We start from the raw sequence: 12,753 nt of genomic DNA, 5'->3' as shown, positions 1-12,753 counted from the left end.
AAGCCACAATTGTACAAAGCACTAATTAGATTGTAGTTGGAATACTGTGAATAGTTTTGGTCTCTTTAGCTTTGGAAAAACACATTATCACATAGATAAGCTGCAGAGCTGGGCTGAGAGGTGGTAAATGGAGTTTAATGCGGACAAGTGTGAGGTGATGCACTTTGGTAGGAGTAACAGGAATGCAAAGTACTGGGCTAATGGTAAGATTCTTGGTAGTGTAGATGAGCGGAAAGATCTCGGTGTCCATGTACACAGATCCTTGAAAGTTGCCACCCAGGTTGACAGGGCTGTTAAGAAGGCATACAGTGTTTTAGCTTTTATTAATAGAGGGATCGAGTTCAGGAACCAAGATGTTATGCTGCAGCTGTACAAAACTCTAGTGCGGCTGCACTTGGAGTATTGCGTACAGTTCTGGTCACCGCATTATAAGAAGGATGTGGAAGCTTTGGAAAGGGTGCAAAGGAGATTTACTAGGATGTTGCCTGGTATGGAGGGAAGCTCTTGCGAGAAAAGGCTAAGGGACTTGAGGCTCTTTTCATTAGAAAGAAGAAGGTTGGAAGGTGACTTAATTGAGACATATAAGATAATCAGAGGGTTAGATAGGGTGGATAGGGAGAGCCTTTTTCCTAGGATGGTGACGTCGAGCACGAGGGGACATAGCTTTAAATTGAGGGGTGAAAGATATAGGACAGATGTTAGTGGTAGTTTCTTTACTCAGAGAGTAGTAAGGGATTGGAACGCTTTGCCTGCAACGGTAGTAGATTCACCAACTTTAAGTACATTTAAGTCGTCATTGGACAAGAATATGGATGTACATGGAATAGTGTAGGTTAGATGGGCTTCAGATTGGTGTGACAGGTCGGCACAACATCGAAGGCTGAAGGGCCTGCACTGTGCTGTAATGTTCTATGTTCTATGAATTGCAAGCATCTCCCAAGACAAAACATTTCTTAGACAAAAACAAATTGCTGAAAAAACTTGACAGTTATTGCAATATCTGTGAAAAGAAAGCAGAGTTAATGTTTCAAGTCTAGCGACCCGTCTTAGGAATATTTCTCAACCAAAATTCTCGTCATATTCTAAGACCTGCACTTCACTGCCACGCATCACCACATGTATCTGCTCGGCTGCTCTGCAACAAGGTCAGCATGCCCCATCTCAAAACAAAACAAAAGTGTGAATCTTGGGAATCAGAAACAAAAACGGAAATTGCTGGAAAAACTCAGCAGGTCTGGCAGCATCTTTGAAGAGAAATCTCAAAGTTATCTCAAAGCTCTCTTGATCCCCAGTTTCATTTCATTCTTCATCTCATCTGATGCCTTAATAAAAACAAACGGTTGATTTCAGGCCTTAAAGAACACACAGTTCCAATAACCTACGGGTATCAATGCCTCTCTGGATCCTTTCCCTCCTTCTGATCCCATCCCTCCTTAGACCATCAGTTGCCTTGCACTCATTATACCCTCTGACCTTCCTTCTCTAATGCCTCACGAACTGTAATTGGCAAAGGGTTTTGTTTTATCCATTTGAATCCCACATAAATTAATTTCAGACTTGACATGATATTGTTTCAGTGCCTCAGGCTCTATGTTCACTTCCCAAGGCATAAATCCTCCCCCTGACCAGAGGACACTTGCCACCACCTGTATTCTTTTAATTGGACCCATCGCTCTGACTTCTTATTAGCTCATGACCTTTTCATTGAAAGGCCCTGATTTGGCATTGGCCATCATAATTTCTCTACTCCTCTCACTTACTCTAACCCGCCTCCTCTGAATTTGGTTGTCCGACAGGAGAATCTTATAGGACTCATCACGTAAAGTTTATCTCTTCATTGATGCTACCAGCCCTGCTAGCATTCTTTCAGCAATTTCTGTTTTTATGTAGAAATAAATGTGCTGAACCTTCTCATCTTGTGGAGGTGGGAGGCAAGTGGTGGAACTAGGACGACCAGGAAAATAGGCGTGAGCTGGACCTAGACAGCACTCCATCATGTGTCCATGTAGAGAGAGGCCAGGTAGATGGCTAGCTTCTTCACTGCATGGTGACAGACAGGCAAATAAATTATTCAAGCGAAGCTAGCGGTGATTATTTTGCAGAACAGCTGACATTTGCCAGTGATACAGTCGGAGTGACACCCACAATATCCCACTACAACAATGGAAACAGCGCAGCAATAACTATAATCCTGGGGCTTTGCGACTCCATACAGCAGTAACTTATAAGCGTGGCATTATCTGTAGCCAAAATAAAGCAACTAGAGTGGCTTCCTTTCCATTCCTGCTTAACTGTAAACTCCACATACTACCACCCCACCACCACCACCACCAAATTTTCAACTTTTTTATATGCGTTAAAAGAACATTACCAAGAAGACAAAAAAAGACCCCAAAGAACTTCGGATTCTGGAAATCAGAAACAAAATCAGAAATTACTGGGAAAACTCAGCAGGTCTGCCAGCATCTGTGCAGAAAAAGCAGAATTAACATTTTAGGCCCAGTGACCCTTCAGAACATTATAAGACAAAGAAAAAGAGGGGTCTGGTGTCTACTGTGCTCTAAAATATTTGTAGAATGTGGGGAAATAATGAGCGACATCTTCAAAAATGCCCATAATACAGAAGAGGAGGTGCTGGATGGCTTAAAATGCATGAAGGTGGATAAATCCCGGGGATATCATCAGGTGTGCCCTAGAAGTCTGTGGGAAGCTAGGGAATTGGTTGCTGGGCCCCTTGCTGAGATATTTGTATCATTGATACCCATGGGTGTGTTGTCGGAAAACTGGATATTGGCTAACGTGATGCTACTATTTAAGGAATGTGGTAAGAAAATGCCGGGTAACAATCGAGATTGAGCCTGACGTTGGTGGTGGGTAAGTTGTTGGAGGAATCATGAGGGGCGAAATTTACATGTAAGTGGAAAGGCAAGGACTGATTCGGCCTAGTCAACATGGTTTTGTTCATGAGAAATTGTATCATTAACTTAATTGAATTTTTTGAAGAAATAACAAAGAGGATTGATGAGGGCAGAATGGTGGGCGTGATGTATATGGATTTCAGTAAGGCTTTGAACAAGGTTCATCATGATGGACTGGTGAGCAAAGTTAGACTACATGGAATACAGGGAGAACTAGCCATTTGGATACTGAACTGGCTCAAAGTGAGAAGACAGAGCATGGTGGTAGAGGGTTGCTTTTCACACTGGGGGCCTGTGATCAGCGGTGTGCCACAAGGATCGGAGCTGGATCCACTGCCTTTCGTTATTTACATAAATGATTTGGATGTGAAGATAGGAGGTATGGTTAGTAAGTTTGCAGATGACACCAAAATTGGAGGCGTAGTGAACAGCGAAGAAGATTACCATGGAATAAAATAGTATCTTGATCAGATGGGCCAATGGGCCAAGTAGTGGCAGATGGAGTTTAATTTAGATAAATGTGAGGTGCTGCCCTTTCAAAAGGCAAATCAGAGCAAGATTTATATGCTTAATAGTAAGGTCCTGGGGAGGGTCGTTGACAGAAGGGACCTTGGAGTGCAGGCTCATAGTTCCTTAAAAGTTGAGTTGCAGGTAGATAGGGTAGTGAAGAAGGTATTTGGTACGCTTACTTTTATTGGTCAGTGCATTGAGTATAGGAATTGGGAGGTCATGTTGCAACTGTATAGGACACTGTTTAGGCCACTTTTGGAGTACTGCAAGCAATTCTGGGCTCCCTGCTATAGGAAGGATTTTGTGAAACTCGAAAGGGTTCAGAAAAGATTTCCAAGAATATTATTAGGCTTGGAGGATTTGAGTTATAAGGAGAGGCTGAACAGATCAAGGCTATTTTCCCTTGAGCATTGGAGGCTGAGGGGTGACCTTATAGAGGTTTATAAAATCATGAGGGGCATGATATGGTAAATAGACAAGGTCTTTTCCCAGGGGTGGGTGAGTCCAAAACTAGAGACATAGGTTTAAGGCGAGAGGAGAAAGATTTAAAAGAGACCTACGGGGCAACTTTTTCACACAGAGGGTTGTGTGTGTTTGAAATGAGCTGCCAGAGGGACTGGTGGAAGCTGGTACAATTACAACATTTCAAAGGCATCTGGTTGGGTACATGAATAGGAAGGGATTAGAGGGATAATGCTCCCAAATGACTAGGTTAGTTTAGGATATCTGATCTGCATGGATGTATTGGACCAAATGGTTTGTTTCCATGCTGTACATCTCTATGACTCTAATACTTTTAAATATCCAAAGCTAGCTACATATTAAAATGCTCTTATTTTCTCAGACCTGCCTCTGTGGCACCCACCTGTCCCCATGGAGCTGATGAGGCTCTAGGGCTGCCAGACCTCTCATTGGGACTGCGACAAAAAGAGCCCGCCAGCTGTGCCAAATATCACAGCAAATGCAGAAGGAGCCAATTTGGAGGCTGCCGGTTCGGAGATGTCTCCAGAAAAATATCTCATCCTTCTGACTTGCCGAGAAAAATTCTGTACAACATTCCACATGATTGTGTGGGTTTCCCGTCTGGTAGTTAGGTTAAACTTACTTCTGCACTCTGTTTTTACATGATTCCCATTTCTAGACCAATACTGAAATGTATTACTGTGGATTAACAACATGTTCCGAATTATAAATTATAGAGTCATTGTCATACAGTGTAGAAATACCAGTTACCTGCAATTGGTCCATAGCCTCCTGTGCCATGGCATTTTAATTGCTCATTCAGATACTTCTTAATGTTGCAAATATATCTGCCTGTAGCACCCTCTAAGATAGCATGTTCCAGATTTCTACCACACCCTGGCTAGAAACAATTTCCTCAGATCTACTCTGAACTACTACTCCTCAGTTTAAGCTAATGCGTCAGGTCTTGGAATCATCTGTCGCTGGGAAAAGATTCTCACACCCTGTCTATATATCTTATAGTTTTGCATATCTCAGCTATAAACCCCCTCAGCCTCCTTTACTCCAAGGGAAATATACCCAGCCTATCCAGTTTTTCCTCATAACTGAGACTTTCCATCCTAAAAACATCCTGGTGATTCTCTTCTGCAGTCTCTGCAGTGCAGTCACGACCTTCCAATGATGTGGGGACCAGAACTACATCCACCCTTGATCACTGGACCATCGTCTGTCAGACCATCCAAAACCTTATCACCAGAGGAGACGTCCCACCCATAGCCTCATCATTCCCCAACCTTGCACTGCCCGATTCTACCTCCTTCCCTCCAACCTCCCCCTCACTGAGGACGAATGGTCAGTCCTCAGCAAAGGACTTAGCTTCATTCCCCTATGCTCACACATCAATAAATTCTGTTCATGTCTAGATGTTGAACTCTTTTTCCACTTCGTCCGTGCCTATTTATTTGACAGGGAGTCTAACCCACCCTCTGCCGACCCCTTCTCCCACCTCCAACAAACCTCATCCTCCTGGACACCACCCCATGGCCTCCTACCCTTCCTCAACCCCTCATCTCGATCTGCCAATGTGGCATCAATCGCCTCGATCTCTTCATACCTCTCACACACTCCAACCTCTCCCCATTGGAATATCCAGCCCTCCGCTCCAACCCCAAGCTCATGATTGCTGCAGATATGGGGAGCACAGTATTGGTATGGTGCACTGACCTCTACATCGCGGAGGCCAGGTGCTAACTCTCTGCCAGCTACTCTAACTGCCCCATCGGTTATGATCCCACCCCTGATCATAGCCTCTCAGACCATCTATGACCTTATCACCTCAGGAAATCTCCCACCCACAGCCTCCTACCTCATTGTTCCTCATTCCATTGCCATCTGGTTCTATCTCTATCCCTAAATCCACAAACCTGACTGCCCCAATCAACCCATTATCTGCCTGCTCCTGCCCCACTGAACTCATCCCCATGTACCTTGACTCTGTCTTTTCCCCCGGTCCAGGAACTCCCCACCTTCATTCGGGACACTACCCATGCTCTGCACCTCCTCTAGGACTTTCAATTCCCCAGCCCCCAAAACCTCATCATCACCATGGGCATCCAGTCCCTGAACACTTGTATCTCCCACGCAGATGGCCTAAAAGCCCTCTGCTTCTTCCTCTCCTGCAGGCTCAAACAGTCTCCCTCCACCAACTCTTTCATTCGTTTAATGGAACTTGTCCTTACCCTCAACAACTTTTCCTTTAACTCCTCCCACTTCTTACAAACCAAAGGGGTGACAATGGGCACCTGTATGGGTCCAAGCTGTGCCTGCTTCTTCGAAGCATATGTGGAACAGTCCCTCTTCCGCTGTTACACCAGTATCATCCCTCACCTCTTTGTCCACTACATTGATAACTGTATTGGTGCTGCCTCATGCTGCCATGAGGAGCTTGAACAGTTCATCAACTTTACTAACATCTTTCACCTCAATTTCACATTACCTGGACCATCTCCAATACTTCCCTTCCCTTCCTGGACCTCTTTATCTCCATATCCGGTAATAGCCTCAGCAAACCCAACAACTCCCATTCTCTCCACTAGACCAATCCCCACTGCCCCGACCTGTGCCTACCTATTGTCATCCCACTTACCTTCCCCCCTAGCCTCACCCCTCTTCTCTCTACTTATATCCCAGCTCACTTCCCCTTCCCAAGTCCTGTTGAAGGGTCTGGGCCCGAAATTTCATCTCTCCTACTTCTCTGATGCTGCCTGACCTGTTGTGTTCGTCCAGCTTCACACTGTATTGATTCTGACTCCAGCATCCACAGTTCTTGCGATCTCCCAGTACTCTATCTGTGGCCTAACCAATGTTATATAAAGTTGTAAGATGACTGCCTTGTCCCAATAATACAAGGCCTGGCTAATGAAGGCAAACATCTCGTACATTGCCTTCACCACTCTGTCTACCTCTGTTGACTGTCAGAGATCTATGGACTTGTACACCAAGGTCCCTTTGTTCCTCAGTACACCCCAGAGATCTACCATTCATTGTGTATCTCCTTCCCTTGTTAAACTTCTCAAAATACATACCTCATATAGCTGAATAAGGTTTGAAAAAATTGCAGGCAAAAGGCACAAGAGTGGCACCATTTCTTCAGAAAGCTAGAACAGATATTACTGTTACCGCGATGTGAGCAGTTCTCTGATTTTAAAATGTCCTTCCTGCTACCATATGGACTCAATGTGTTCTGATAAATTGCTATTTAATGGGACATGGATGTTTCTGGTGAGGCCATCCCTAATTACGCCATGAGCTGAGTTACTTGCTGGGCCATGTAAGAGGGCAGTTAAGAATCAAACATGTTACTGTGAATCTGGTGCAATGTGCAGGCCAGACCAGGTAAGGATGGCAGACCATCTTCACTAAGGTCATTAGTGAATGAATTGGGTTTTTACAGCAATAATTGATGGTTAATGCAGCCACTATTGCTGTGACCAGCTTTCTCACTGAATTTTATTAATTGAAATTAAATTTCACTGGCTGTCATTGTACGATTTAAACCCTTGTCCTCAAAGCACTAAACTGGACCTCTGGCCTACTAGGCAGTAACATTTCCACTATGTCATTATCTTCCCTTAGATCTCTAAGGGTTTCACAAAATGGTCCTTAAAAGTAGAGATAAACTAGTCAGAACCATTAGAAATACTGCCTCACACTTTTCCTGATAGCTTAGTTGATAATTGAAAATGTTACTGAGACATGAGTTAAATCTTGTTGAGGCATCAATGGTGTGTTCAGCCAGCTGGACTGCTGGCGAGAGACCCACACTGCCTCTTCAAGGAAGGGCCTCCTGAACCATTTCCCAACCAGGCAGTGGTGAGGCTACTGGCAATGCTCCAGAGACAGAGATCCCACCCAGCAAGACCCGCTGGTCTGAATCGACTGCACTCAGTAGCACCACAGAGGAAACTGTGACTGCTGGCAGAAAAGCATCCCTGAAGTTCCAGGATTGTGGAGAACCCAGGATGAAGTTACATGAGGTGGTAGGGCCAGTGGTTTTTGTTTTGGGGATCGAGAGGTGATGACACAGGATATTCAGAAACAAGGATAAATTGGTTGATTCCAAGTAGCCATTCCTCTCAGTCTCTTGAACGGGAACCAGTTGCTATTGACTGAGAGATGTCTGCACCCAGTATGATGACAAACTGCCTGTAGGATAGTCGCCATCATGAATGCTACACGATGACAGGCCAGTTTGTAGTTGGATTTGTTCCAGTGGTAGTAGGCTAAGGTCATTAAATGGTCCTGATTAACCACATAAGAGCCACAAATGGCAATAGACTGGGCAGATCAACTATGACCTTCTTGTCCAGAATTAATTGTAGGATAGGTAAGAAAGCAGCAGAGTTTGGGTACAATATCACCCTGCCTGAATGCCCTATTTTTTCCCTCCAGCATGCCATCTCAGGGTGCAAAGGATTTTGCCTATAGAAACCAATATGTCTAATTCAACCTCAGTATAGGTACACTCACTGGATTTAGGGCTTAAGCAATGGAAATCTTTCCACTATTGAAGATAGTCCAGTGATTCTTCTGGGGATTGTGCACAAGCAGACAGTTGTTGAGGATTGGGTGAGGCTGGGTTGTGTTATCTTTCACCTACCACCTACTCAACCATCCCCGTACAACCAAATCCCATCAACCACCCCATCCTCAACATCTCTTTGTTGTATAATATGGTAATACCCACCATCTTGGCTCACATTTGAAGAATTGCCACTATTAGAATTCTCAAGGATTGCCAGTACAACAGTCAATATGTTAAGTTGAAGTAGGAGTAAGGGATTCCAGTTATTTGGGTAGATAAACTGGGAGCAGAGAGTTGGGTTTTTAACTGGGATTTAATTGAAATGTTCAAAATCTTGAAGGTTTACAAAATAAATAAAGGGAACAGTTTAGACTGGTTGGATAGTCAGAAACCACAGGATACTAATTGAAAGATAATTGGTGAAAAACCAGAGGGAAAGTGAAGAGAAATGTTATGATCTGGAATGTACTGCTGGAAGTGTTCGTGGAAGCAGATTCAACAGTAACTTTTAAAAGTGATTTGGATATATATCTGAGAAAGACTCTGTGTGATCATGGAAATAGAGTGAGGGAAGGTGGCAGGAATTAACTGATTAGTTTTCCAAAATGGCCAGCACAGGCAGGATGGACCAAATGGCCTTTTTCTGTGCTATCAGAGCCTATAATTGTGAAAGGTAAATATGGTAGAATGTCACAACACAAAATCTCAAATGATAAGAAACAGTTTGACAAAACTGGAATAATTGCGATTAATTCCACTTTGTTTAATTTGAAGGATAATTCTTTAGCAGTTGGATCGACACTAAAATATCAGTGCGTGTGGGGGAAGGACTAATCATGACCAAAGAGTAATATTTCTAGATCTATGTTTTGGCTAAAACTAGAATTATTTTGCATGATGTCTTCATTGTATATATAATATGTAATATATAGTCAGCATGGATTTGTGAGGATTAGATCATGCCTCACAAACCCTATTGAATTCTTTGAAGAGGTGACCAAACACATGGATGAGTGTAGAGCAGTGGATGTGGTATACATGGATTTAAGTAAGGTGTTTGATAAGGTTCCCCATGGTAGGGTCATGCAGAAAGTAAGGAGTCATGGGATAGGAGGAAATGTGGCAGATTGGATTCAAAATTGGCTGGCCCTTGGAAGACAAAGGGTGGCAATGGATGGGGCATAGTTTTAAAGTGAGTGCAGGTGGATATAGGGGAGATGTCAGAGGTAGGTCTTCACTCAGAGAGTGGTAGGGACGTGGAATCCATTACCAGAGAGGTTAGTGGAGTCGACCTCATTAGGGGCATTTAAGCGGCTATTAGATAGGCATATGGATGATAGTATAAGGTAGCGGTGGAAGTTAGATAGATCTTAGGTTTAGGGTAAAAGTTTGCCACAACATCGTGAGCCGAAGGGCCTGTACTGCGTTGTACTGTTCTATGTTCTATATATCACGTACATTTTGGAGATATATACTTTCAAACACGGACTTCATGCTTTTATGGTGTCAGTGCTAAAAATTCAGTTCCCAATAACCTGTTGTGGTCTATTTTGGTATTGTGTTAGCATTTTCATTTGTGAATCAGTTCCAGTCCAAAGATTTAAGCGCAGAATCTAAGTTAACACTTTAGTCCAGTACTAAGCGAGTGCTAAAATATTTAGCTTCCCTCTTTTGAAAGCGTTGTTAAATGACGGATCCCTCAGATGGATGTAAACAATCCGATAGCACTATTTGAAAAAGAGTAGACATATTCTCTCACTGCTCTGCCTACTACTGATCAAAATCTAAAAGAAAAGTGAATGATTTTCATGCCTATCTCTGAGGTCTTGTGTGCAAATTTTCTTCTGCAGCTACCTACATTTCCGCAGTAATACACTAAAATAGTAGCTCATTGGCTGTAAAGCATGTGTAAGATGCTATTTAGTATAAAGTTTAAGTTTCTTTCCACTTAAATAATGTAACAGCTCTGCAAAAGTTTTAGAAGCATTTTGGACAAATGTTGTTCAACTAGTTATTAATGTACAGAAATTGTGATGAATTTTGTGTGCAATATACATTGTGTCATCTGGTAAATTGGCATTATTTGAAGAGTATTTTGCTTTGATTTGTAAAATATTATCTTTTGCAAAGTCCACAGTGTATTTCTCCAAATGCTGGTGATGAACTGCAATACCATGCATGACCTAGTATTAAATATTTTAAGTTAATATGTTTTATTGTCTCATTCTTTTTATTCCTTCAAGTATAAAGTGGCCTCTTTTTTCTCATTAAATTAAAAGTAAATTTCATCCTTTGAGATTCTATATATATAGGACACATATTCTTGATCAGGAAATACATTTGCAAATTTTGAATCAATGTACTCCCAATATGTTTAAATATCTAGTTCCATTGTTGATTAACTGTTCTATTTTTTAATAAAGTGCAATAAAGTTTGAGGGTTTCAGGACAGTACACCAGAAGTGCCACTCAAGTTGCAGACAGGTACTTTACATTTTAAACTTTACACTTCCGTGCAGTTCAGTCATTGCATATGCATTTTACATTCTGCATAGAGTGACGATCCCTCTGTTCATGAGTTAGAAGTAATGATAAATCTTTAAGCTATTTAGGGTCAAAGAAACAAGGAGCTTGAAATTCAAATGGGAAAAATAAAACTATTGGTGGGAACAGGAAGTTTCTGGGACTGAGGGACTTGTAAAAAGTTGATTCAATCACTGCAGCTGCTGGTGTCAATCACCTGTGGAAAATATTTTCCATAGTTATTGCCTACACCTGTGGCATAAAAGCTGCTATGCTATTTAGTGGCTTTGAACCATAAGAACAATACAATGGAACGTATAAGGGCAAACTGAAAAGTAAGTTCATGAAATCTCATTAAGGAATTAAATTTTAGGGGTGCCCTGATTACTTTGTGAAGACATCCAGAAAGTTGCTGAGGCATTCTGACATTTAGGTAATAAAGCAAAACTGCAGATGCTGAAGATCTACTATCAGGCATGAAGAAGAGTCACTGGACTCAAAACGTTAACTCTGCTTTCTGTCTACAGATTCTGCCAAACTTGCTGAATTTCTCTTGCATTTTCTACCATTTAGGTTCCAGGTTTGATTCCAGGCCTGCGCTGAGCAAACTAAACATAACCAGGATAGCTGTAGATAACAAAGAATGAAGCTGGATAAACACAGCAGGCCAAGCAGCATCTCAGAAGCACAAAAGCTGACGTTTTGGGCCTAGACCCTTCATCAGAAAGGATAGCTGTAAGTGTGTTACAATTCTGGGGTTTAGGATGGGAAAATCAGCCTGAGTTTCTTCCTCTCATCTCTGCCCAGTAAGGTCTACTGAAAGTGCATGTTTGTGGACTCGAATTGATGATAGAATTGGGGTTGACAGTGATGGCCTCCATCTTCTCCCCACCCCCACCCAATTAAATAGCATGCAAATGTTTATATCTGTGTGAGATTACTGTGTGGTCCCAGAGATGGGATTGCATTTTGCTTTTTTATCTCCCGTCTCTGCAAAAAATATCATCAAGAACATGTCAGGCTGATGCATGGAGGCCAGGATTTAACAACTGAAATTCTTTGAGAATGTTTCATTTCCTTAATAAATTTGTAAAAATTGAAGGCATTGCAGTAAGGAATGGCATTTCAACTCAAGCTGTTTGGCTGCAGCTTTGGAAGGATGTGATTGCAAGAAATGCTTATGTAGATCAAACATGAATAAATGATGCTACAGCCAAGAACCAGGTATGATTCATGGAACCTAGCCCCAGATTGGTGAAAAGAATTAAATTTGTGAAGGTAGAGAAGAATTTATGTTTGAGGAACAATCAAAACACCTTTTCCAAGTGTCCTTGAACAGATGATTGCAATCTTTCATCATTCTGCTAATTAGAGTGTGGTGACTTCAAAGGATGATACCAATCCTTAAGCAACAAAAACACTTGGAAATTATATCTTTTAATAAGCCAAATAGAGCAATTTATATTCACAGCATTTAAAAAGAACAAAGAAGGAAAATGATAAACAAAATGATTCATCAAGGGGTTCAGATGTTGTAAAAATGAAGTTGAAATTTGAACAGCTTATCATCATAAGGTGAACCTTCTAATACCCACTTGTATTTATAAAACACCTTGAAAGTGATAAAGCATCCCAAGGCACCTTACAGGAGCATTGTAATAAAAATTGCATAGCAAGGCGCAAAAATCAGATGTGAGGACAAATGTCCAAAAGTTTGGCCAAAGATTTTATGGAGTGTCTTAAAGAAAGAGAGCA

At 42.0% G+C, this 12,753-nt stretch overlaps 1 long non-coding RNA gene across 1 annotated transcript in view; it reads left to right on the top strand.

Annotated features, from left to right (window-relative positions):
* Nucleotides 1-12,753, top strand: part of LOC132210716 (uncharacterized) — a 105,307-nt gene that overhangs the window by 4,851 nt on the left and 87,703 nt on the right. Inside the window, exon 2 of the long non-coding RNA XR_009446900.1 lies at nucleotides 11,572-11,733. This is a non-coding gene — a long non-coding RNA (uncharacterized LOC132210716). The remainder of the gene's footprint in view (nucleotides 1-11,571; nucleotides 11,734-12,753) is intronic.

Source organism: Stegostoma tigrinum, chromosome 18, assembly GCF_030684315.1.
Source record: "Stegostoma tigrinum isolate sSteTig4 chromosome 18, sSteTig4.hap1, whole genome shotgun sequence".
NCBI lineage: Eukaryota > Metazoa > Chordata > Chondrichthyes > Orectolobiformes > Stegostomatidae > Stegostoma > Stegostoma tigrinum.
The sequence above is the reverse complement of the archived record's forward strand: the minus strand, read 5'-3'. Positions and strand labels throughout refer to the sequence as shown.